Genomic DNA, 27,755 nt, shown 5'->3' with positions numbered 1-27,755 from the left:
TTCTTTTGACATCTTAATTCACTTACATCATGACAAAGTAAGACCAAAAATTTACTACTATATGTTATATTTCAACAAGAGTGAATGTAAGAAATTATTTTTACACAATCCATGATTTAATTCAAGTGATTAAATACACCTAATTTATTTATAAATCCTTTGAAGTATGAAATAATTACGTGGTTTAAATTTTAACTATATTTGAATTTTAGATTAATGGTTAATAGGAACTCACTTTCCACTTTGATTATTGACAATGATATTTCCAATCACACATACATACAAACTCTTTTAGGGAAATGAAGCATTCTAATAAACATTCTACCCAGAGCATTCTTAATTTCCCTATTTAATAGAGTAAGCTAATAGGGTTTGCAAAGGTCAGCACCATACAATAGAACATGGATGTAAGAAGGTTTTGAATGGTTGATACATGTGAAGTGGAGCTCAAGTAAGCAAACATTGCAGACATTACAAATAGGATGAAAGTATCTGGGGGGAGCAGATTGACATGGCTTTATTCCGGGCTTCCGCAGAATGCATCTGGAGCACAGCTCTAAATATGTGAATATATGAACTGAATAAGATTACAGAGCAGAGTAAAACAATACAAGCACTTACAGCAAGAGTTACACAGAAAGAAAACCGCACCTCCTGTGATGAGATGCTCAGGACTTGAGGGACATCACAGAAAAACTGGTGAATCACATTGGACACTGTGAAGGGAAGCCTGAACATGGTCCCTGTGTGAACAGCAGAGCTGACAAGCCCATCTGCCCATGAGACACCTGCCACCTGTGTGCACAGACGTGGGGTCATGGTGAGCCCACAGTGCAAAGGATGGCAAATGGCAACATAGCGGTCATAGGACATGACCACAAGGAAGAAGATCTCTGTGGACCCAAGACAATATACAGGAAAGTCTGAGCAGCACATGCTTTGACAGAAATCAGTTTACTGCCTATTAGAGAATTCATGATCTATTTGGGAATGATAACTGAGATGTAACCAAAATCTATGAGAGATAAATTACCTATAAAGAAGTACATAGGGAAGTGAAGACTTGAGTCCATCACAATGATAATAATGGTCAGAAGATTTCCAGCCAAAGCACCTAGATAAATTACTAAGAACATGAGACCTTGCAAGATTTCAAGTTCCCGGGAACTGGAGATATCCATGAGAACATATTCTGTGAAGATGGTGAGATTGTCCATGTCTACTAACATGCCCTGCCATCTAGAGTCTGAAGATGATGTAGTAAGATGATGCTACACTCAAAATAGAGAACAAAATGATTGTCACATATTGTAAAATATTTTTTATGAATTGATTACTGACTTTAAGGTTGCATGCCTTATAATTACCAAGCAATGTGCAGTCAAATGAATTATCAAATGAATTAGTCAAATGAATGAAATCAGTAAAATCAAATACAGGAAAATACAAAAATCTTATAACTGCAATCTGGATATCTTAGAAATTTGTCAAATTGAATTTTAAAATCAAATTGAATTTAAAAATCTAAACTACAGTCCCACAAAGACCTGAACATGATGAAAAAACACATATACCTGAGAGCTTAGACATAAGGTCTCACTTCCCACACACCAGCATCTCTTACAGAATCACTAAAGTGCAATACCATTAACCGTCATTTTACTTGATGCCTCATGATCCTGAGAGCCCTTTCTCAGAGTGTATCATTACACTAAATTACATAAGGCAGTGTGTACTGTTTCTTCATTTTGCACAGTGATTTCTTTTTGCAGGACACTGTGGTACTTATATATCTTACAGTCCTCAGAGGAACTAATAATGGCAGACTGCTGAAAAGCTGAGAGCCTTCAACACCTTGTTTCCCATAGATATTTTGGCCAATCCAGTGAGATTAATTAGATTCATAATAGACTTTTTTAGGGGATAACTTTGACTAGAGGTTTTTATACTACTTGAGAAAACATAATTTCTCTAAAATGGTGTCTGGTTGGTGTTGGTTTAATAACATTTCAAAGTTAATGCCTCATGATAATAAGAACAATATACTTGGAATGAAAATTAAAACTATATAATAGAATGGTTTATTCATACATATATGCATATATAAATATTATAACATTGAAATTAAAGTATTATCAATGCGATTATCACTTTTGAAAAATAAATGTATAAAAATGTGTGAAAATATGAAATAAAACAAGATCTATTTACCCACCTCTCACATCTACAATTAAGTGTTTGAAACAGCCTCAATGTCTCCAACATTAATAGTAAATAAACTAGGATAAGTTTGAAGATCACAAGACACAGAATACAACAGGAATCTATCTATTAAAACAAAATGTAAGATCCTAACCTTAAAGCTTAAAATTAGTCTCTGCTCCTTTACTGCTTTTGAAGGATAGTAAAGAAAGAATCCTGACTGATTTTGAGATGATATCATCAATGTTTGAGTAGGAAGACTTTGAGGTAAGTCCAGAGTGGGGAAAAAAGTGAATGCTCTACATTTCATTGTCATGATCCCAAAGTGGTATTCTATCTCTCCGGTGAGGAGAGATGTCATGAAGAGGGGAGCCACTACTTAAAAATAGTAATGAGTTTTCAGAAACAGCAAAGAAAGGAGATTAGTCTGAGAAGTAAAGATAACATGGATAAAGACTAAGCTAAGGTAATTTTCACTGTTTGAAGCTTAATAAGTCAGCTGAATTCATAAAGTTAGATCTCCAAAGCTTCAATGCCCTAATAGTTTTGTGTTGAGAGGAAGGATGATGGCTTTAAAAACTTCATTTATTTAGTTTTGCTACATTATATGTATTTCAGCAGTTTCATTTAGGAATAATTGATATACAAAAACTGTGCATATTTAGCATATTCCGTTGACATGTTCGGACATATGCAAATAGCAATCAGACCATCATAACGCTTAAGGTAATGGGTATAGCCAACATGTCCCAGAGTTTCCTTGTGTTCTTATGTGCTTTTGTGCATGAGCATGTGTGTGGTAGGAACATTACCTGAGATCTACTAACTTAGTAAATTTTGAAGTGCAGAATACTCTGCCTGTGCGCTTTGTCCCACATAGTCAGCAGGGGCAGAAGGAACTACTTAAGATAGGAAAGGCAGGAGAGGTGAGAGGGAGGCTAAGGGAGGTCTCCCCGAACTGCTCTCAAGCTCTCATATTTATTAAGCCTACATTTACAAAATCATTGTATGGTATGTCAGAAGGCTACGTGCCAAATGGGATGTTGTAGGGAACATGCAGGCAGTCAAGTATAGCCATTTCCATGACTTCAAAGGAAAGTAAAATCCTATGCACCAGTGAATAGGTAAGCGAAGCATATTGTGCTGTTTTTAACATGATGAGGAAGCAGTGTTCTGCTTTGCCAGGTGGCCCTACAGCTTTCCAGTCCAGGACATAGCCATGTGGTTCCCCACATATCCCCATTTATGGTTATAATATCCTTCAGACTTCTCAGAAAATAGCAACTTAACCAGCTGTTGTTCCTGATGCTTGGCGTCGGTCATAACAATACAAATCATTCATAAGGCTATGAGAACAATGAAAAAGATTAACAGACAAAGAGCTACAATGACCCAATACATCAATTAATGCTATGGAACCATTTTGTTGGGTAACCATTTCATGACACTGGATAAATCTTGTTCAACCTGTATTTGTGTTTCTGGTTCGATGTCAAGTAATTGTTGATGTAATTGGGTAGAGAGAGTATTAATTTCCATCTGAAGATTGGAGGAAATGCTCCTTGGAAGTGTTGATTTACAAGGTCCCATGAGTGCTGGGATTGATTATACAGCAATTGGCTGACACAGATTTTGTCCTGTTGTCAATCGCATTGCATGTGTTGTTGATCAATAGAGCTTGTTTTCGGTCCCCAAGCCACTCAAGAGCAGCCTCCATAGCCCGCAGCCTCTTCATAATGCCCTTATCAATTTGTGTTTGTTTTATCATTGCTCAAGTGCTTAGTTATAACATGGTTAACTACCTGTAGGTAAAATTGCAATATTTCCAGAATATCTCACCTGGCCCTCTCCACATCAATAGGTAATTACAAGGGGAGCAGAGAATATCTGACTAGAGAGGTTTGGTGGAGTCCTTTTTGCAGCCTGGTTGTGAGAGACATGGGTAAGCAGAAGTGAACAACTGTGTGTAATCAGTAAAGAGGTTTCTCCCATTCCATTTCTCCCTATGACTTATTTCAGTTCAAAGCTATTTTGCCCCAGGGTGGGAAAATATTTTCCACCGGGAGTTACACTACCTTAGGCATTTGAATAGATTCGGTAATAGACACTGCTGCTACAGAGACAGTAGCTAAAATAATGACTGCAGAAATGAGGAAGACAATCCACCATCCAGTAAATCTCTTGGGTCTCCATTTAGATATGGCAGAAGTTAATTTAGCAAGACCTTTCGACCCTTCCCAGGGTTGTGTCAAATTTGCCAGGTACCAAACTTGGAACATTTAATACAACCACGTGTGAAATATTGAATTTAGTCACTTTATAAGGACTAATGAAGAACATATACAAAGCCATGGAAGTCACAGTAAAAATATAATGTGTTGTCAAAAATCATATCTAAATTGTTGCTTGTCATTAGGAAGATGTAAGAATGAGGAGTCCTCAATAACATGCTATTAGGGATACTGTGTTTGAGAGCCATGGGAGTGCAAGTTCAAGGGGGACAGTTCTGGGGCAAAATACATCTGAAACCAAAATTAGTCAAAGGGAGAAATTAAGGTAAGAGACCTATTTATTTCTTGCAGGCAGTCATCCCATCTCTCCCTTGTCTAGGCTGCATCAGAAAAAAGCTCACGAAAACTTCCCGGTCCAAATAAACCCTCTCACACCCTTGTAATTACCTATTGATAGAAAGATGGACTACTAATCTCCACCCCTTTGAAACACCTATTGATATGCAGATGCATCAAAACCAGATGAACGATTCTGGAAATATTACAATTTTATCCATAGCCCACCACTCCAGAAATATTACCTCACAATGTACACGGTCCCCGTTTTCTGCAAGGGCCCTGTTCAAGAAAACTGGAGCATTGCAAGGAGGCTAAGAACATAAAATAACAAAAGTGATAAAATCATGATAATCCTCAAGTTGGAGGACTCAGGTAGGCTCAAAGTCCTAGGCAGATTAGGTCCAAAGCTCACCTACTCCACAGGCAGTAAGAAGCTGAACAGGTAGTTCAGAGCAATCATCATAGCACACCTGCAGCCAGGGGCACATCCAGGCCATAAGGACTGTATAAGAAAATAACCTTAAGGGTGATAAGATTCATGTTTTAAATGACACCAGCATAGGCAACTCTGCTCCATCAGATAGGATGAATGATAGGGAGTCGTCCTATGATACGACAGTGGCAGGAATGGGATCTCATCCAGGTCTAGTATACCAGACTTTCACCCCTCTCCCTGTGGGAGTTACAGGTGGGTCACTATGTAGGGCTGTGGGAGGTACATGCACTGGCCATAAAGAAAAAACAAAATTTCCCAGTAAGATGCTTTTACCTAACAGATTTATTTTGTACACTACTGTGACCTTTGGAGGCCACTCTGCAGTTCCTCCAGGAATACACATGAGGCCAGCTTCCAGGCCTTTTCCTCAAGGTGCCAAAAGGGCCAGCCATCTTTGGTACATGTGGCAAAATGTCCAGGGCCATGTCCATTCAACAGTGTCTCCAGGGCTTACTGCAGTAGGGGCTAGCAGCAGGATGTTGCTCTGGTGGCCATATCCAGGCTTCAATAACTCCTCTTTGGTTAGCACATGTAGATGTATAGGAGACCCAGCAATGTGTGTTAGCATATCCACAGGGCTCAAAGATCCTTTTTAGGGCTTCTCATTCAAATACCATAGAACTGTCCATAATTGAACTGACCAGTCCAATAGACTATTGGTATCTGATTTCAGGCCAGATTTCAATAAAAGATTGTACTTCTCTATCATGTTTTCCCCAGGAGAGTTATATGGTACATGAAATTTCCACTTCATTCCTAATTGCTTCACACATCCTTGTAACGCATGTGCAATAAAGTGCATGCTTGATCACTCAATGAAGTGTGGTTGATCATAGGCTGCAAAGAGATGATCTAGACCCCTCTTGAGGGTTTGCTGATTTGCACCACATGCAAGAAAAGCAACCAATAGGCCAGTAGCTGTATCCACACAAATCATGTCATACCTTCTGTTATGGGCAGAGGCCCAATAGAGTCTATCTGCAACCAGGCAAGGGGTATCAGCCCCTTTACTATTATCACATGTTGCTGCAGGACTCAGTGTAAGTCCCTCTTAGAGCACACAAGGCACTCCGTCTGGGCTCTGCTGAATTCTTCAAAGGTCAACAGCAAGTCCCAATGATGGGATAAGGCCCACATTGTCTTTTTCCCACTTGCAACAAATGCTTATGTAATCTTTGGGTTAATCAGAGGCAGGCTTTCCTTCTAACCAGCACACCTGAGCCAGTGTGTCTGCTTCATCATTGCCTGGGGATGCGAAAGGCAAATGTCCAGTCACATGTTATACAGTAACAGTCTTAGTCTGACCAGAGGCCCACAGATCTTGCCAGAACTCTTTCCCCCAAAGGGGCCGGTGACCAACCATCCAGTTGACATGGTGCCATGTCGGTAGCCATAGGGTCCAGCCCCGATAGACAGCCCAGCTCTCAGTGTAGACAATTATAGGGGAAGGCTTCTAGGTGATCATGAGCCATACTGCCTGCAACTCAGCCCATTGACTGCTTTTCCCCCTCCATCCTCCATCCATATTGTCTGGGTGTTAGGATGGAAAGCCACAGCCCTCCACTTTGGGGGCTTCCCACAACTGGAGCCATCTGTATACCAAGTATATATAGGGGCTTTTCCCTCCTGGTAAGGACTCTCTGCTACCAATGGCTCAAAAGCAAGTCCTTCCTGCTTTCCACTGGTATATAACACTGACACTAGTAAGTATTGAAGTTCTCCACTTAAGGGGCTAGTAGAACAGGTGTTATGCTGCTGTAAATATGTGCCCATTTAGCCAGTATAGGCATCTATGCCACACCACTCCATGGCCTTTTGGTCCAGTCTTGCATCCACCCCTCAATGGGATATTTGCTCATTATCTTGAAGCTGTTCTGATGATGGGCTCTATAGCCAGCAAGGTGTGGTACACAGCAGGCCATTGCTTTTCTACCAAGGTGTACCGGACCTCTGCTCCTTTCCAAGGTTGTGACCAGAATCCAATGGGTTGTTGTGTCCATTCAAGCTGCTGCCAAAGACCCCATCCATAACCACCTTTGGTTACATGAACATCTAGCTCACTGGGCTGTGATGGGTCCAATACACTGAAGGCCTGCACAGCCTTGACTGCTCACTTAGCAGCAGTTAAAGCAGATGCACATGTCTCATCCCAGTCCCACATGTTGCCCTTTCATACAATTTGTGCGAAGTGTGGGATAAATACTCTCCAGTAGCCTAAAAGACACAAAAACTCTTGAAAGACCACCATGGTGGCAGTGGTAGGGAAAGCCTGGAACTTTTCTAGGACTATTTCAGGAATAACTTTAGTTTTACCCAACTCAACTACCCCCAAGAAATTTACAGACAAACCAGGTCCCTGAACCTTAGTGCTGTTCACAGTCCATCTTTCTTCTCTAGATGTTGGAGCAGTTTAGTAACTGCTCCTTCTCAATTTGAAAGAGAATCAGACATGAGCATAATATCATCAAAGTAGTGATTCACCTGCATTGTTTGCAGTTTCTTCCATGTGGCCAAGTCCTGGGCTACAGGTCCATGACAGATGGTGGCACTGTGGAGGTATCCCTGTGGAAGGACAGTGAATGTCCACTGCCAGCCTTCCCACATGAAGGCAAACTGTTCCTGACTTTCCTGTACTATGTCAATAGAGAAGAAAGCACTAGTAATATCCACTACATAATGATAATTCCCCAGTTTATGACTTCATGTGTCCATAAGGACTGCTATAGAGGGGACAGCAGCATCCAAAGGGGGTGTGACTTTGTTCAATTCCCTATAGTCCAAAGTCATATGAAAGGAATGTCTGGCTTTTTCATTGGCCGCACTGGGGAGAAAAGGACTATGAGTGGGCTTTATGATGCCCACCTTCTCCAACTACTGCAGAGTTTTTCCAATTTCCATGTGCCCCTCTGGCAATACATACTGCTTAATATTTGTTACTCCCCTAGGTATAGGCAGAGCTATGGGTGGGTGCTTACCATGTCCCCTCAGAACTTTCTTTACCACATGTACCCTCAGTCTGAACTCACCTGCATTGGTCTGTAACCACAGGTCCTACATTATATCAACCCCAAAAATATATTCAGGAATGGGAGAAATGTACACAGTATACTCCTTTAGGGGTAAACATCCTATCCCCAATGGGATTTGGGCTTTCTTAAGTGTAATTGCCTTACCCCCATAGGCATCTGTCACAGCAGGGGTCCCAGGAAAATGTTCAGGGTTGCCATAAATCAAAGCACACTCAGCTCCTGTTTCCTCCACACCAGAACGTGTTGTATATTCATAGGGGAACAGTGAATTGCTAATTCTACACGTGGCCTCTGGTTCCCACCATGTCCTCCAAGGTGGTGGCCTTGACCTCCCCTCAGTCAAACTGCAACACCCAATCATTTTCCTGTGGGGTTGAGGGGCCAGGCAAATCCTGAGTACTGTCCCCCAGGAAGTCTTGCAGGGGCATAGGCTGGACAAGGGGCTTTGCCTCTGGCTTCCATGTCCTGAGTCTTAGCAGCTTGAACTACTGCTCTGGCTTTAATTGGTGACAGAGTTCTAACAAGATTCTATTGGGCTGTCCATCAAGTTTTCCTTTTACTACCTCAGCTTTTATCAAATCAACGCACATCTGGGTCCTTGAGACCTTCACTGGGCCTCCTGCACCTCTCCTTTCAGTCATACTCTGTACTTCCTTCTGGGCTCTTTTTGTTTCAGCTTCCCCCAGATGTGCTAAAGTACGAGTAGTCAAACTTATGGATTGCCACATGTAGGGGACAAGAGTAGTCACTAGGGACACAAAGAGAGATGGGGGAGCTGTATGCAGCACCAGGTTTCTCATTCCTACAGTGAACAACTCCTCATCAGGTTCTTGGGGGCCCATATAATAGATGATATTTTTCATGCCCAATTCCTGCAACACCTGTTGGACCTCTGCATACATTTTCCAGTTAGTGGCTAAATATGGTAAATCACGCTGATTAGGCCAAACTGACCTGATGGCTACTGTCAGCCAATCCAAAAGCACCCTATTCCCTGAGGTGTTATGGGCACTTTGCAACCACTGCCAGAGAGAAGAGTGAGTCATCAGGGAAGCCAGTTTACTCATTTCAGAACCCAACAGAACAATGTTTTCCACCCCCACATCCCAGAGCTGGAAAAGCCACATAAGCAGAGGTTCCAGTGGCTTCTGCTGATACCAGATGCGCATGTCCACCAGCTCACTGTGGGTATAGGGGCGGAGCACAAAGTGCTCCAAACCTGGGGAGGTGTTGACTCCTCCCCTTTAGGAGCCCACAGTTGTTGTTTTTTTACTTTATTAATTATGAACCAGTGAGCCTTTAATATGGGAGAAGCTGGTGCCTGCCTCCTTTGGGGGCCTCAGCAAAAGATCAGACCTTGGAGCTGATACTTTCCCAACACCTCATCCACCATCTCTTGAGCTGAAGTCACCGCACTTCCCTCCCCATCCCCCGAACCTTCTGCAGTGTGTACTCTCCTGCTGCCTCCCCATTGATGCTGCTAAAGAGTTTTCCAGGAGCACCACCTCTCCTCTCAGTAACTGTCTCTTTTCCTTAAGGGCATCCCATAGGACATCATCCAGCTCCTCCAAGCGATGCTGATCTGACTCTCTTCTGCAAAAGTCTCTCTCTTTCCTCAATAACACTTTCCACTATGTGGACGAAAAGAGATACTGCAATGCTAGCCGCTCAGGGCCTCTACGCAGTCTCCTATCTGATGGAGGGCTAATTCTGCAGCTTCTGGTGTCTCCACCTTCCCCAATTATGCGCAAGGCGCTACCCTTCTAGGAGGTACTTTACCCTAGACCAGTTCCCCACTACAGACTCCCCAATTGGAAGCCCCACAGATAAGGTGTTCCCGAGTGAAGCTGTGCCCTCTAATGCTGCAGCCACTGGGGCCTCCCCACCATCCTTAGAGGCCACCCACCCAAGGTTTGCACCCATTTAGACAGATTTAAGGTTCATAGGTCCTGCCAACTACCTCCAGATGTAACTCCAGGGGGAAAATCCCCAGGGCAAAATGCCTCTGAAACTGAAATCAGTCAAAGGGAGAAATAAAGTTAAGAAAGAAATTTATTACTTGAAAGCAATCATCCCATTTGTCTCTAGACCAGACTTCAGCAGAAGAGAGCTCCCACACTACCTCTCTGATCCAGACTAACCCTCGCATGCCCTTGTAGTAATGTACTGATATGTAGCTAGACTAAAGCTCTCCACCCCTTAGAAACACCTATTGATATGCAGATGCACTAAAGCGAAATGAGAGATTCTGGAAATATGACAGTTTTACACACAGACTACTTATTGGATTATGGTTGGATAAGCCGGGGTTAGAACAGTTATTTATGTATTCTGAATTAGAAAATAAATAAATGAAATGTGATGTGTGTCACATGATGCAATGTAGTACTTAGAATAAATTAAATAATTTATTTTCAGATATTTTCATCATTTGAGTTAAGAAAAGCAAAGTTTGACATTAATTGTACAGTAACATCTATTACAATTAAACACACTCACACTTTCATTACACACTCTTCCTTTTGTTAAAATAATTATTGCCATGTTAAGAGGGTGTTGTTTCTTTTCCTCAGTTCTTGTCTCTGCCACAACAAAGACTTGAAGGGCAGAGACACAGTAGTGAAGCAGAGTTAAAGTTTCATTTAAAGTTAGTTATGTAAAGAGGGAAAAAGTGCAGATGACCTCATGGAGGAGAGGCGACCTGAAGGGTTACAGAGAGAATGTTTAAGGCTATATACTTACAAAGTGTGGGCGACCTCAGAGACGAGTGCCTTGAAAGAGTGGAGAGAGAAAGTGCACACTCAGAGAAAGGGGAGTTGCTTCTGAGAGAGAGACATGCCCTGAAAGAAGGGGAAAAAGTCTATGCACTTAAAAAGTGTGGGTAATGGAGATGGAGCCAAGATGGTGGCGTGAGTAGGACAGTGAGAATCTCCTCCTAAAAACATTTATATTTTTGAAAATACAACAAATACAACTAATCCTAAAAGAGAGACCAGAAGACACAGGACAACAGCCAGACTACATCCACACGTGTGAGAGCCTAGTGCCTCGTGAAAGGGGTAAGATATAAGCCCCGACCCAGCGGGACCCAAAGCGCCCCCCACCCCAGCTCCCGGCGGGAGGAGAGGAGTCAGAGTGGGGAGGGAGAGGGAGCCCAGGACTGCTAAACACCCAGCCATAGACATCGGCACCAGAGCGCAGGCACTATGCATGAGTGGAGGTCTGGAAACTAGGGAAACAGGGCAGCAAGAACTCTGAGCGAGTCCTGAAGCTGATGCCCTGTGGCAAAGTAAATCGAGTGCTGGATGGAAACAACCCAGGTCACAGTACAGAAGCTGGAAATTCCTGGGAAACTCGGGCACACTAAACACCTGAGTAACAGCCCTGAGACCTCTAATGGATGAAAACAGCCAAGCAGCCCCCCGTACATTACCCCTCTGGGGAGCGGCCATAGCAGAGAAGCAGCCTGTGGCTGGCCATGCCCTCAGGAAGGGAGCTTCCCTCATACTGGCCAGGCAAGACACAAAGACCCAGTCTACATGCAATTGCCCAACACAAGCCACTAGGGGTCGCAGTTGTCCCAGTAAAGAAAAGCCAGTAGCAAGTGGAGAGTTCGGCACTCCCAGCTGACAGTCAATCGCACCTGTCAACAAGAAAAGGCAAAAAAATTTGCTCCAGACAAGACTAACCCAGACAGCTTCGGCATCTGCTGCATATTCCCCTGAGAAGGAACCTGGGGAGATAGACTTAACCAGTCTTTCTGAAAAAGAATTCAAACCAAAAGTCATAACCATACTGATGGACTTGCAGAGAAATATGCAAGAACTAAAGAGGAAGAATACAGAAATAAAACAAGCTCTGGAAGGACTTCAAAACAGAATGGATGAGATGCAAGAGACCATTAATGGACTAGAAAACAGAGAACAGGAACGCAGAGAAGCTGATGCAGAGAGAGATAAAAGGATCTCCAGGAATGAAAGAATTCTAAGAGAGCTGAGTGACCAATCGACACGGAACAACATCTGCATTATAGGGGTTCCAGAAGAAGAAGAAGAGAGAAAAGGGATAGAAAATGTCTTTCAAGAAATAATTGCTGAAAACTTCCCCAAACTAGGGGAGGATATGGCCTATCAGACCACAGAGGTACACAGAAATCCCATGACAAGGGATCCAAGGAGGGCAACACCAAGACACATTACAATTAAAATGGCAAAGATCAAAGACAAGGACAAAGTATTAAAGGCAGCCAGAGAGGAATAAAAAAAGGTCACCTACAAAGGAAAACCCATCAGGCTATCCTCAGACTTCTCAACAGAAAACCTACAGGCCAGACGAGAATGGCATGATAAACTTAATGCAATGAAGCAGAAGGGCCTTGAACCAAGACTACTGTATCCAGCACAATTATCATTTAAATATGAAGGAGGGATTAAAACAATTCCCAGACAAGCAAAAGTTGAGGGAACTTGCCACCCACAAACCTCCTCTACAGGGCATTTTACAGGGACTGCTCTAGACGGGAGCACTCTTAAAAAGAGCACAGAACAAAACACCCAACATATGAAGAAGGGAGGAGGAGGAATAAGAAGGGAGGGAAATAAAGAATCAACAGACAGTGTTTATAATAGCTCAACAGTGAGTTAACTCAGAGAGTAAGATAGTAAAGTAGCTAACCCTGAACCTTTTGTAACCACAAACTTAAAACCTGCAATGGCACTAAGTACATACCTTTCAATAATCACCCTAAATGTAAATGGACTGAATTCACCAATCAAAAGACACAGAGTAAAAGAATGGATAAAAAAGGAAGATCCATCCATATGCTGCTTACAAGAGACTCGCTCAAACCCAGACCTGAACAGACTTAAAGTCAAGGGATGGAAAAAGATATTTCATGCAAACAACAGAGAGAAAAAAGCAGGTGTTGCAATACTTGTATCAGACAAAATAGACTTCAAAATAAAGAAACAAAAGATAATGAAGGACACTACATAATGATAAAGTGCTCAGTCCAACAGGAGGATATAACCATTCTAAATATATATGCACCCAATACAGGAGCACCAACATATCTGAAACAAATACTAAGAGAACTAAAGGAGGAAATAGAATGCAATGCATTCATTCTGGGAGACTTCAACACACCACTCATACAAAAGGACAGATCCACCAGACAGAAAATAAGTAAGGACACAGAGGCACTGAACAACACACTAGAACAGATGGACCTAATAGACATCTAGAGAACTCTACACCAAAAGCAACAGGATACACATTCTTCTCAAGAACACATGGAACATTCTACAGAATAGACCACATACTAGGCCACAAAAAGAGCCTCAGTAAATTCAAAAGATTGAAATCCTACCAACCAACTTTTCAGACCACAAAGGTATTAAACTAGAAATAAACTGTTCAAAGAAAGCAAAAAGGCTCTCAAAAACATGGAGGCTTAACAACATGCTCCTAAATAATCAATGGATCAATGACCAAATCAAAATGGAGATCCAGCAGTATACGGAAACAAATGACAATAAAAAAACAAAGCCCCAACTACTGTGGGATACAGCAGAAGCAGTCTTAAGAGGAAAGTATATAGCAATCCAGGCATATTTAAAGAAGGAAGAAAAATCCCTAATGAATGGTCTAATGTCACAATTATCGAAATTGGAAAAAGAAGAACAAATGAGGCCTAAGGTCAGCAGAAAGAGGGACATAATAAAGATCAGAGAAGAAAAAAATAAAATTGAGAAGAATAAAACAATAGCAAAACAAAAATCAACAACACAAAGAGCTGCTTCTTCGAGAAAATAAAAAAAATAGATAAGCCTCTAGCCAGACTTATTAAGAGGAAAACAGAGTCAACACAAATCAACAGAATCAGAAACAAGAAAGGAAAAGTCACGACGGACTCCACAGAAATACAAAGAATTATTAGCGAGTACTATGAAAACCTATATTCTAAGAAGCTCGGAAACCTAGGAGAAATAGACAACTTCCTAGAAAAATACAACCTTCCAAGACTGACATAGAAAGAAACAGAAAGTCTAAACAGACCAATTACCAGCAACAAAATTGAAGTGGTTATCAAAAAACTACCAAAGAACAAAACACCTGGGCCAGATGGATTTACCTCGGAATTTTAGCAGACATACAGGGAAGACATAATACCCATTCTCCTTAAAGTTTTCCAAAAAATAGAAGAGGAGGGAATACTCCAAAACTCATTCTATGAAGCCAACATCACCCTAATACACAAACCAGGCAAAGACCCCACCAAGAAAGAAAACTACAGATCAATATCCCTGATGAACGTAGATGCAAAAATACTCAACAAAATGTTTGCAAACCAAATTCAAAAATACATCAAAAGGATCGTACAACATGACCAAGTTGGATTCATCCCAGGGATGAAAGGATGGTAGAACATTAGAAAATCCATCAACATCATCCACCACGTCAACAAAAAGAAAGACAAAAACAACATGATCATCTCCATAGATGCTGAAAAAGCATTTGACAAAATTCAATATCCATTCATGATAAAAACTCTCAGCAAAATGGAAATTGAGGGCAAGTAACTCAACATAATCAAGGCCATATATCATAAACTCTCAGCCAACATTATACTGAACAGCGAGAAGGTGAGGGCCTTTCCTCTGAGATCGGGAACTAGACAGGGATGCCCACTCTCCCCAGTGTTATTTAACATAGTACTGGAGGTCCTAGCCACGGCAATCAGAGAAAAAAAAGAAATACAAGGAATACAGATTGGTAAAGAAGAAGTTATACTGTCACTCTTTGCAGATAACATGATATTGTATTGAAAAAACCCTAAAGAATCCACCAAAAAATTACTAGAACTGATATCAGAATACAGCAAAGTTGCAGGATACAAAATTAACACACAGAAATCGGTAGCTTTCCTATACACTAACAATGAACCAATTGAAAGAGAAATCAGGAAAAGAGTTCCATTCACATTTGCATCAAAAAGAATAAAATACCTAGAAATAAACCTAACCAAAGAAATGAAAGACCTATACTCTGAAAACTACAAGTTACTATTAAGAGAAATTATGGGGACACTAAAAAATGGAAACTCATCCCATGCTCATGGCTAGGAAGAATTAATATCGTCAAAATGGCCATCCTGCCCGAAGCAATATACAGATTTGATGAATTCCTATCAAATTACCAGCAACATTCTACAATGAACTGGAACAAATAATTCAAAAATTCATACGGAAAAACCAAAGACCCCGAATAGCCAAAGCAATCCTGAGAAAGAAGAATAAAGTAGGGGGGATTTCACTCCCCAACTTCAAGTTCTATTATAAAGCCATAGTAATCAAGACAATTTGGTACTGGCACAAGAGCAGAGCCACTGACAAGTGGAACAGACTAGAGAATCCAGACATTAACCCAGACATATATGGTCAATTAATATTTGATAAAGGAGCCATGGACATACAATCGCGAAATGACAGTCTCTTCAGCAGATGGTGCTGTCAAAACTGGACGGCTACATGTAGGAGAATGAAACTGGACCATTGTCTAACCCCATATGCAAAAGTAAATTTAAAATGGATCAAAGATCTGAATGTAAGTCATGAAATCATTAAACTCTTGGAAAAAAACATAGGCACAAACCTCTTAGACATAAACACGAGTGACCTCTTCTTGAAACTATCTCCCCTGGCAAGGAAAACAATAGCAAAAATGAATAAGTGGGACTATATTAAGCTGAAAAGCTTCTGTACAGCAAAAGACACCATCAATAAAACAAAAAGGAACCCTACAGTATGGGAGAATATATTTGTAATTGACAGATCCGATAAAGGCTTGACGTCCAAAATATATAAAGATCTCACACGCCTCAACAAACAAAAAACAAATAATCCAATTAAAAAATGGGCAGAGGAACTGAACAGACAGTTCTCCGAAAAAGAAATACAGATGGCCAACAGACACATGTAAAGATGCTCCACATCGCTTGTCATCAGACAAATGCAAATTAAAACCACAATGAGATATCATCTCACACCAGTAAGGATGACTGCCATTCAAAAGAAAAACAACAACAAATGTTGGCGAGGCTGTGGAGAAAGGGGAACCCTCCTACACTACTGGTGGGAATGTAAATTAACTCAACCATTGTGCAAAGCAGTATGGAGGTTCCTAAAAATCTTCAAAACAGACTTACCATTTGACCCAAGAATTTCACTCCGAGGAATTCACCCTAAGAACACAGCAATCAAGTTTGAAAAAGACAGATGCACCCCTATGTTTTTCACAGCACTATTTACAAAAGCCATGAATTGGAAGCAACCTAAATGTCCATCGGTAGATGAATGGATTAAGAAGATGTGGTACATATACACAATGGAATATTACTCAGCCATAAGAAGAGGGCAAATCCTACCATTTGCAACAACATGGATGGAGCTGAGAGTCTTATGCTCAGGGAAACAAGCCAAGTGGAGAAATAGAAATACCAAATGATTTCACTCATCTGTGGAGTATAAGAACAAAGGAAAAACTGAAGGAACAAAACAGCAGCAGAATCACAGAACCTAAGAATGGACTAACACGTACCAAAGGGAAAGAGACTGGGAAGGATGGGTGGGTATACAGGGATAAGGGAGGTGAAGAAGAAGGGGGGTATTAAGATTAGCATGAAAAAGGGGGGGTGGGGGAAAGGGGAGGGCTGTACAACACAGAGAAGAGAAGCAGTGATTCTACAACACTTTGCTATGCTGATGGACAGTGACTGTAATGGGGCTTATAGGGGGAACCTGGTATAGGGGAGAGCCTAGTAAACATAATATTCTTCATGTAAGTGTAGATTAAAGATAACAAAAAAAAAGAAAGACAGAAAAGGGAGATTACTCCCTGATTGGATAAAACTAACTGTAAATCAATGATTAATGCATGCTTTAAATATCCTTAATTTTGATCACTTAAAGGGTGTCAGATGATCGGCTATGGAGGTACATTTTTCTGATAATATTTCTTTCCCTTAAAAAAAAATGCAGTTCCTGTGTGGTGACCTCCAATAAGTTCTTCACAATGGTATAAATGGCATAACAAAGTTTGGGCAAAGGGTCTGTTTGTGTTTATACAGAGGATCAAAGCCTAATTGGGCTACCCAGAAAATGAACTAAGATGCGATACGAAAAAGAACTTCCAACATCAGCACTCTCTGGAAGACTCATGCCAGAAGATGATCATCAAAAAACCCCAACAAAGACCCAGTTGCTGCTAAAGTTGTAGCTGCATTCATCCCACCGATTCCTGGACTTGCCATGGGAATGAAGAAGGAGATATCTAAGCTGGCCTGTGCATACAGTAAAACAACAAATTTGACTAGAGCTATACTGTTGGAACTCAACCAAAAATTAGGAGAAGTGTAAATTGTAGCGCTCCAAAATCTTACAACTACAGACTATTTACTGTTAAAAGAACATATGGGATGTGAACAGTTCCCAGGAATGGGTTTTTTTAACTTGGCTGATTTCTCTCAGACTGTTCAAGTTCAGTTGGACAATATCCATCATATCATAGATAAATTTTCACAAATGCCTATGATGCCTATCTGGTTTTCTTGGTTTTACTGGAGATGGCTGGTAATTATAGGTCTGCTTTGGTTATGTAACTGTATTCATATTATGTTAATGTGTGTGCGCAATTTAATCAATAGTTTAAAACCTATACATGCTTAAGTTACTCTACAAGAAGATATGTCAAAGAAATAATCAATCTTCCCATGTTTTTTTCCGCCTGCTGCTTCTATAGCTTTTCTTCTTTCTTCTTAATTACAACCTGTAAATAGAATTTGTGCCTCATATCGAATTTACCGAGTATCATGATTCTTCCAAGTGGTAAAGATACCTCAAGACAAATACTGGGCATAAAAGCCACAGGGCATATATCTGCAAAGAAGTACAAAGCTAACCTTTCAAACAATATTGCTTCTCTCTCACTTACCAACTTTACATTTCCCTGTATGGCCCTGGAAGATGACTGGTTAGCCAGAGATGGGTAAGATTCCTCAAGGGAGGAACAACCTAAGACAGACACAGTCTCAGGGGGGCCATCAGGTGAGAAATTGGGGATCAACAGAGGTGAGGCTTAGAACCTCACCCTCCCTGTTTTGAGAGAAATCTTTTGCATCTGTTGATGTTTTATTGCCCTTGTCTGGCTTGGATGAACACTTAGTCTACAGGCACAAACCTGATAAACTACATTTGCTCTCTTACAACACTAAATTATGTTTTCTACCTTTATCTTGCATCTACCTACCACTTCAACATTTTATTTAAAAAAATAATAATAATAATGAAGGATGAAATGTGGGATTCACATATAAATCAAGTATAAAAATCAAACGAATATTCATATTTGACGTGATTGTTTATAGTTCATAATGCGTTATCAAAGCCGAAAGTTTCTGTGATGACTGCCCTTGTACTGTTCACCATGTAAGAACTTGTTCGCTATGCTTCAGAAGATTGGAGACTGATGAGAATTATGCTTGGGGTGGATTAATGATTTTGCATTGAGCATTGAGTCCCCTATACAGAATTTTATTGTTGTTAACAACCATTTGATCAATAAATATGAGAGATGACCTCTCAAAAAAAAAAAAGAAAAAAAAGTATGGGTGACCTCGGAGAGAGGTGAGCTGAAATATTGGGGTTGTGCCTTTTTAAGGATTTTTCAGGAATGTTACAAAGGGATAGGTGTCTGGACTTGCTAATTGGTCTAAAGATGTTTATCTTTGATGAGACATTAAGTTTCTTATCAGTCCTGTGGATAATTCTGCAACTTAACACAAGAAATTCACTGCTCTGATTCCCTCCCAGGATAGCAGCTTCCTGGTCTAGGAGTTTATCAACCAAGATAGCCTGCCCTGCCTCCATGGTGGGCTGAGTTATTGTCTGTTTGCTCGAGAATCTGTTAGGAATCTTATTTCTTAACTTCTTGGATTTTTAAATGCAGTTCCAACTTTAAGGTGGAATCTTCTTGTCTTTATTATGCTGTTTATAGGTGGGCATTTTAGCAGGTTAAAGTAAATCTTACAATGGCAAGATCTAATTGACACAGTGAAGACATGGGCTGGGCTCATTTACTTTTCTTTATCTGAGGACTATTCAAATATTCTAGGACATGTTGCTCCTGACGTTCTGATGTTCAATTGATTAACTCATTAACTGTGAATCCTTTCTGTGTTTCTAGTTTTAACTGGCTAAGATTTTCAGTCCCTTGTAGTGGGCTTTACTGGCTGTAATTCTCTTTCCACCCTGCTGATATCTATTTTTCTGCCTAACAGTCAGATTATAGATGCAAAACTTTATTAGTTTTTCAAATAAATCACAGTTATAAAGCAGAAAAACTGTCTTCATTGCATAACATGGAGAGAAATAACACTTGTGTAATTCCTTTCCATCTTTATTATTAAAAATCAGTAAAACATTTTCATGACGACTAAAAAACATGAATTCTTATGCAACAATTATATTTGATGTAGAACTGCTTGTGAGTTTAATCAAACATGGCCTTGAATCATGTCTGTCACACGTTGTTCAATGAAAGATTTCATTCTTACAATTGACTATGGTTATCTGTATATTTGGACATCATGGAAATAGAAACAGCTTTTTATCTTAAGAGTAAATTCATGTGCCATTCCTTGAATAATACTATTCAACTATACACTGAATAAAACATTATATAAGCAGTACATGCCTGTGAAGTTTTTAAGAGTATTTAAAACAAAATCTATTTTATTTCTGAAAGGTTTCATGCATTGTGTGTCCAAATCAGTGCTTTCGTGTCCTCTCTGCATCATTACTAGCTTCTCCTGGGACAACTTTTGCATTCCCTGTACCTCATCCATCTATGTCCCCTGGAGAGGAATAGCAATGGCTGGAGGCAGCAACCTAATGGCCATCTTCTTACTCTTTGTTTTTCTAAATGATAAGATTATAGTTTTAATAAATGAACTTATAGATCATCTCCATCTGTTTTATGGATGCAAGGCAGTTACTTCTGAGTTCCTCCTGTGCTGTATAAATTATCCTTTCCTTCCCATGGCTTGCTGGCTTATTCATGGAAACTATGAAACAGACTTTATGTTGTGTATTTTAATGATATGATTGGACCTGTTTATAAGTGTAGGTTTTTATTTTTGTGCGTATATATATATATATTTAAATACATATTTTGTACAAATATGGAAAAATAAGCAATAAGATTATATTACATATTGGAAAAGAGAAGAGTTAGGGTGTATTTCAGAGTTAAAGAGGACTGTTGTAATCCTACCTCTGCTACTGAAATCAACATGTACATGGGGAAATTAATAATCTTTCCAGGCCTTAGTTTATTTATAACAAAAAAGAGTATGGTGAGACAAAAGAAAAATTCACTCTTTACTACTAATGTTAGCACTCAAAAAGAGCACAATGCATACAATAAATAACTCAATTTGCTCAAGGAAATATTCTCTTCATTTGATTAACTATAGCCTATTTATATATACCCTATGTACAAAATAAATATATAACTAAAATTATAAATTTACCTTAATTGGGGATAATTTTTTATGGGCACTCTTTTTATCCACTTTGATTTCTGAAATAATTCTCCAAGTCAAACAAAAATACCTCTTTAATTGCAATTGAAAGTGCTTTTGAACATACTGCCTAGAGCACTCTTTATCTCCCTGTTCCTCAGGCCAAAAATAAAGGGATATATAAAGGGTGGGATCATGGAATAGAACATGGCCATGAGCAGAGTTTGAATGGTTGATTCATTTGAGACAGTGATGCCGGGGTTCTTGTTCACAAAGCCAAAGATTGAGCTTCACAAACATTCAAGGTAGGAGAGCAAGGTAGAGGCTTTTATTTAGAAATAAAGTGAGAGAATAGAGGGTCAAGAGATCCTGTGGTGGTGCATTGTCTAAGGGTTTTATAGGTAGTTGAGGATTTTTAGAGAACATGGAAAAAACTTTGGGGTGTGGACATGTTAAGTGGTCCCTTAATACTAAAGATTAACTTAACGTAATGAGTTTCCTGCCTTGATTTCTCTCTAGGACACTGGCACCTTAGTCTGGGAGCACATCAAAAGGTTGCCCACCCAGCCCCCAAGGTGGGCTGAGGTATTGTCTATTTGTTAAAGAATCCTGCCTCTTGAACTTTCTGCGTATTAAAATGCAATCTTATCTTTAAGATGAAATTATTCCTGCCTTTTACCAAGTTGTCTACAGCTGGGTCTGCATGCTAAGTTAGTTGCTCAGTTTGCAAAATCACTTCCTCAGATCTGAAGGAGGAAAGACAGCACATAGGCCTGGGCCTTTTAGTATGTTGAAGTGAATATTACACATGGCTACAAAAGATTAGCATAACTGAACATGTGCCACTCTTCCCCGTCTGGGGAATAGTAACTGACCTCACTGAAGAATGGTTCCAGAACTTAATGTTTAACATAGAGTTTCAATAGGGACTTCTTTGCCCATTGACACATTGTTCTGACCGTAAATATTCCATCCTGCTTTTCCTGGAGGCTCTCACCCTACTCTGACTAAACCCATGGTCCCTGTCTCAACAGGACCCAATACAATTGGGTCAGCAAACAATCCAGAAATTACAAACAGAATGAAAGCAGCGATTTGGGGGATACAGGTTGCCAAGGCTTTGTTCCAGGCTTCCACAGAATGCATGTGGAGCACAGTTGAAAAGATGTGAACATATGAGGTGAATAAGATGACAAAGCAGAATAAGATAATGCAGGCTCTCAGAGCCAGGGCCACCAACTCAAAAAACTGCACATCATGAGATGAGATGCTGAGGACTTGAGGGATGTCACAAAAAAATTGGTGAATCACATTGGACTTTATGTAGGGAAGCCTGAACATGGTCCTTGTGTGGACAGCAGAATAGGCCAGCCCACCTGCCCATGAGAAACCTGCTACCTATGTGAACCGATGTGGGGTCATGATGAGTCCATAGTGCAGAGGGAGGAAAATGGCAACATAGCAGTCATAGGACATGACCACAGGGAAGAAGAAATCTGTGGACCCAAATATTATAAATAAGAAAGTCTGAGCAGAACATTTTGCGAGAGAAATCAGTTTACTACCCATGAGGGTATTTATGATGGATTTGGAAAGAGTAACTGAGACATAACCAGAGTCTAACAGAGATAAATTGCCTATAAAGAAGTACATAGGGAAATGAAGACATGGATGCATCACAATGACAGTGAAGGTCACAAGATTTACCGCCAGGGCACCCATATCAATCACTAAAATATTAAACATTGCAATACTTGGGGCTCCCTGGAACTGGAGATGTCCATGAGGAGGGACTCTGTGAAGATGGTGGGGTTCTCTGCACCTGCCAGCATGCCACAGGGACCTGTAGTTGATGCATAAAGTGAAAACATGATGTTAAAAAAATGGAAACAGAGCTAAATGATCCTCATATGCTGTAACATTTTCATATACACTGGTTTACTGAAGTTAAAGATGCTTATAAAGAGATGGCATAAAAGCTCTCAAATACCAGCATTTTTTGGGTGTTGACTTTTCTCTGTGATACCTGTCTGCATTTAAATTTTAAATATTAATAAATGTGTATGTGTTTTCCTCTGTTAAGTCAACTGCTGTCAGTTTCTTTATGAGATCCAACCATTAAACCTACAGAGTGGAAGAAAAGTATGTCAACCTCTACAGACACCTCATATAAATTCATACATTGTAGAGTGCTTAGTAATTGATAATGTGAAGGATTCAGGATACAGGAAAACACAAAAATGTTAATGACATTGAATGTTCTTACTATACATTGGAGATTTTATAGTTTTCTTCAATGAGATACAAAAATAAAATATCCCCATAAAAGAATGAGCAATAAGATCACAGTCATACCTGAGGACAGAGATAGGAGCTCTCTATTTTGCACATCACTCAGGCAGACACACTGATGTTATGTCCATTACCGTTAAGTTGTTCTTCAATGAACATGATCCATAAAGTTCTTTCACAGAGCCATACTTTTATTATAAACCATATGGAGAAGTAGGTACTGGACTTCTCTGAATTGTTTGGTGGTCCGTCTCTGGAGGGCAAAGTTGTACTTCTAACAAGCCTCAACGGAACTAGTAATCGTAGCCTCCTGAAAGCCTATCAACACCTTGTTTCCTATAGACATTTTGTTCAGTCCATTGAGATTAATTAGGCCAATAATAGTCTATTTATAGAGGTTTCCTTACAATATGGGTTTTGTAAAGCTTGAGAGAGCACCCATTCATAGAAATTGTTTCTAGGCTAGTGGTGATTCCATGACATTTCAAAATTTCTGTCTCATAACAATATGATCAACACCCCTACATGGAATAAAAGCATGAATATTAATGTAAATTGTAAGACGATTTACTGTATCTATAAAGGGTATTAAATATCATGAAGGGAGGGAAGTCAGCAACCATCTAGAAATAAACAGAACACCCTGTAATTCTTAACAAGGCCTGCCCTTGTGAAACACTAGTTAACAAGACCCAGACAAGTGGGTTATCATCAGAACTTAACAGACCTGGGGGAGCAAAATATCCTACTCCAGCCAACTCTGGCCATTCTGTTCCACTTATGAACGGAGAAAAAAACTGAGAAGTGGTTTTTCAATACTCTCCAGAGACATAGATTCACAAATGATTGAATTCTACTTATAGGATTATAGGAACTGATACTGCATGGCCCAAGTCCCCCGCTGTTTGTTCAGAGTACACTCGCTGATGTGCCCCGTGTCCCAGGCAAACCAATATAGTCCTATTAGGAAGGACAATCCAAGGACTTAAAAGCTACCTCTCAGTGATCAATAGAAAAGGACTACAATTTTCTTTGGACAAGGTGTGTCCTTCATTTTGACCAAAGTAAATTGTTTATTACACATGCTAAGCCTTAGTCCCTTGTCAAGACACTCTTACTGCAAAATAATCGTATGTCTGAGCATCTGAATTTAGTTCAACATTTATTTAACAGGGTAATAGTTTCAGAATGAATATTGATAGTATATGGAGAAACTAGTGTAGGGTAGGGATGTATTTTCAGACAGCTAATATATCATAAAAAAGCAATTCATATATTTTAATAGCTTTTTCTAATTTGGTATCTCTTTTCCTTCGTTGAGGTACCACTATTTGTAACTTACAAATTTGTATGCAAACATTTTTCAAAGAAAATAACTGATGATTATCTACAAATAGAGTTCTTGCTCAGTCCTTACATTTTCCATAACATTGCATGTTTAGGAGGCCTTCGGTTTTATCTAATCTACCTAAACACTTGATGAAGTACATCATCATAACAAAGGACCAAAATGGCTTCCTTCCAGAGCAATGTCACTTAGGATTGCAGGCCTTAGTTCTAATGTCCCAGGTTATAAAAGCCACAGTATCACACGGGTTCATCCTAAAGCATCAAGCGCAATTGAGGTAAGATACAGCATTACCTCTTTTTCCCAGCTTTTAATATATTACAAATAAAATACTGCATTTCCTCATTATACAAACTTTTTATTCACTTTCCCTCAACTACAATTTCAAATTCTATCCATTTATCTTTTTTTCTCTAACATTTTTACCTTTGCAACAAATTTCAGATTTCAATTTCAGCAAACTTTCTGCATAGGTTGCTGGCAGGAACGCTAGTTTAGCTAGTTCTTCCTCCTCAGCCCATTCTCATTTAACTGGGATAGGCTTCCATAGGGAGAGAATTCATGGCTATTTCATTCAACAGGGAATGTAACTGCATTTACTTTCAGTTTCAATATTGCCAGAGGGGTGGGGGTTTAACCACCCCAAAATGCACTTAGGAAATCTAACATGAAGTTTTAAAATTATACTTAAATTTTAATTATTAAGGACATTCTTTCCTCTGTCACCCACATGTGTAGCCCTAATTTTGGTACCACTGCATCAGGTGGAAACAGAAAAGTTTAGGTGAGGTAGGGAAGAAGGAAATTTGAGGATGTATAGGAAGAATTAAACAATAACACCAGCTTTCTTTTCACACTGTTCCACAAATGTCTCAGTAAAATGGAGTATTCTATCTAGTGGAGATCCTTGCTTGCTTCTCATGTTGAATGGGAGCACAAACCTGCAAATGAGTGTGGACTTCTCTGCATGCCTCTGTTACCCTAGATTCATAAACCCAGTGCTTCAACTGAGCATTTCAATTGTCTATCAAACAATTACTCTGAAGATGATACACAACATGATGTGCTCATTTGATATGAGCTATTTACACCACTGCTGCTACAACATCTTCTGTTCCAATCTGGGCATTTGCATCTAGCACTGAGTATGCAAAGCCAAATCCAAAACAAGTTTCTATACCTGGCAGGTCCCATCTGCCATCTCCCAGCCTTCCAGAATCTGTTCAGAGCGACATCTTTGTGCAGTATGTTCTTTGCCAAGAATCTTCCCCGTGACATGTATATTCTTCCTCCCTGGGATACAGAACAGAATTGTTGGCATTATATATCTAAGAAATGATGAGGAAAAATATGGTGACCATCTGCCCAATCCACACTGATACAGGTCCCCTTGTATAGACATTCTATGACCCAGGTGGTCACCTCAAGTGAGAGTATCACCATTCCCGCTTGATATTCCTAAACAACATCCATATTGGAATTGATCCTCCTCTTGCACATGTACATGTTCTACGTTAATACCCCCCTTAAATTCCCATTTGAAGAGAGACATTGAAGAAAAATGTCCATAAGTTCATTTCAATATGGGCATTCTATAGTAGCCTAGTTTTCCATTGTTCTTCTGAATCATAATACTACCAGACCCTAAATCCATGTACACCTTCTCAACCAGGAGCTACCACATCATTAGCCATCATAAACTAATTATCATTCTTAATGCAGAAATATTTGAAGGGTACTGTCCATTGATAACGGGACTCAGTAGCTCATCAGATGTTCCATAGTTGTCCCTAGAGGAAAAGATATCATCTATTTGTGAAGATGATGAGTACTTTTATTCTCCCATTGACAGGTTCTAGCAGAACAGTTTCCATTTTATCATGGAACTCACCAGGAAAATGTCCTTCTGAGTATTTCTCTACCATCACCCTAGACATTATGACTATGTTAGTTTTCAGCATTTGTTTTTATGATCTTCAGTCATAGAGAGACATTCTCATTAAAGTCCATGGGCCAGCTAGTTATTGTCCCTCAAATGAACATTTTCTAGTTCATATTCCAATGGATGCTGGTTTGTGCCCACATGCATTTGTCGTAAGGTGCAATCTGCGGAGTATGTTATGCAGATGTGGGCATACCACAGGGACCCATCCTCAAAAAGAAGGCCAACATTTTGCTTTTGAGGTATAGTTCACCATTGTTCTGCTTCACACTCACATGTAGCCTTCTTCTGCATAGTTTTGTTGATAGAATGTGACAGTTTTCAAAGATGTATAACTTGTACCATTCAAAATCCAAATAAACTGTCTAGACACTGTTCTTCTTATTTTCCATTAACTAAAGTGGTGGTCTCTTCTTTCAACAGCTTCCCTACTCATTCATATAAGAGTCTGGGTGGGTTCTAGCAGTTGTACAGGGTCCCAGTCAGCAGGTTTGGTCAATAATAGCTGAAAATACTCATTTCTGCAATATATTCAGATAAAGGAAACACAACCACTTTATATAAAGTCTTTCAAATATTCCAGTTTCATCCACTTTCACCTTAATCCTATCAGTCATTGTATTACAACACTCTCACCACCTAAATGCAGTCACCATGAGGATTTCACTAGAAGGTCTTGGATTCAGAGCAAACTGTGATCACCTATCATGTATCTTCAGAAAAGATTTTTCTCCAACCCTTAGCCAATTTGCCCATGTATGTAAGACCTTGGGTGCCAAATCAGTGCCTCATCAAGGGAGAGTGACCCTTTCATAAATCATTGTCTTAAATTTTTGAAGAATCATTGCCCAAGTGATTTTATGTCAGGTTTCTTATTAATACCTTTTGCTTCTATCTTTTTTAATTCTTTCATTTTGGAGTAAATATATCAGATTTGTTTGTGACTTTCCAATGTTAGAAGACAAGCAGAGCCTCCTACCATTCCATCCAACCTGTAATTACAATTAAGCTTTAATTTAAATCCTTTGTTTTGAATCAGTCAATTATCACTTTATTCATTCCATTTCTAAATAACTAAATATTTATACCCTACCAGGATGAGTCCCTTTGGTGGTGACTTCTGACTACAAGCTATAATTCATACTGGATACATCCAAGATTGGCCCCAAACATCCTAATGTGTACATTCTTCTTTATTTTCATTTTAGCTACTAGAGACAACAGTAACCATGGCATTGTATAATATACAGCTTCTTGATATTTTTATTTCCTTGTATGATAGATTTGCATCTATAA

Source organism: Manis pentadactyla, chromosome 13 (genome assembly GCF_030020395.1).
Source record: "Manis pentadactyla isolate mManPen7 chromosome 13, mManPen7.hap1, whole genome shotgun sequence".
Classification (NCBI taxonomy): Eukaryota; Metazoa; Chordata; class Mammalia; order Pholidota; family Manidae; genus Manis; species Manis pentadactyla.
This window is presented reverse-complemented; position numbering follows the sequence as displayed.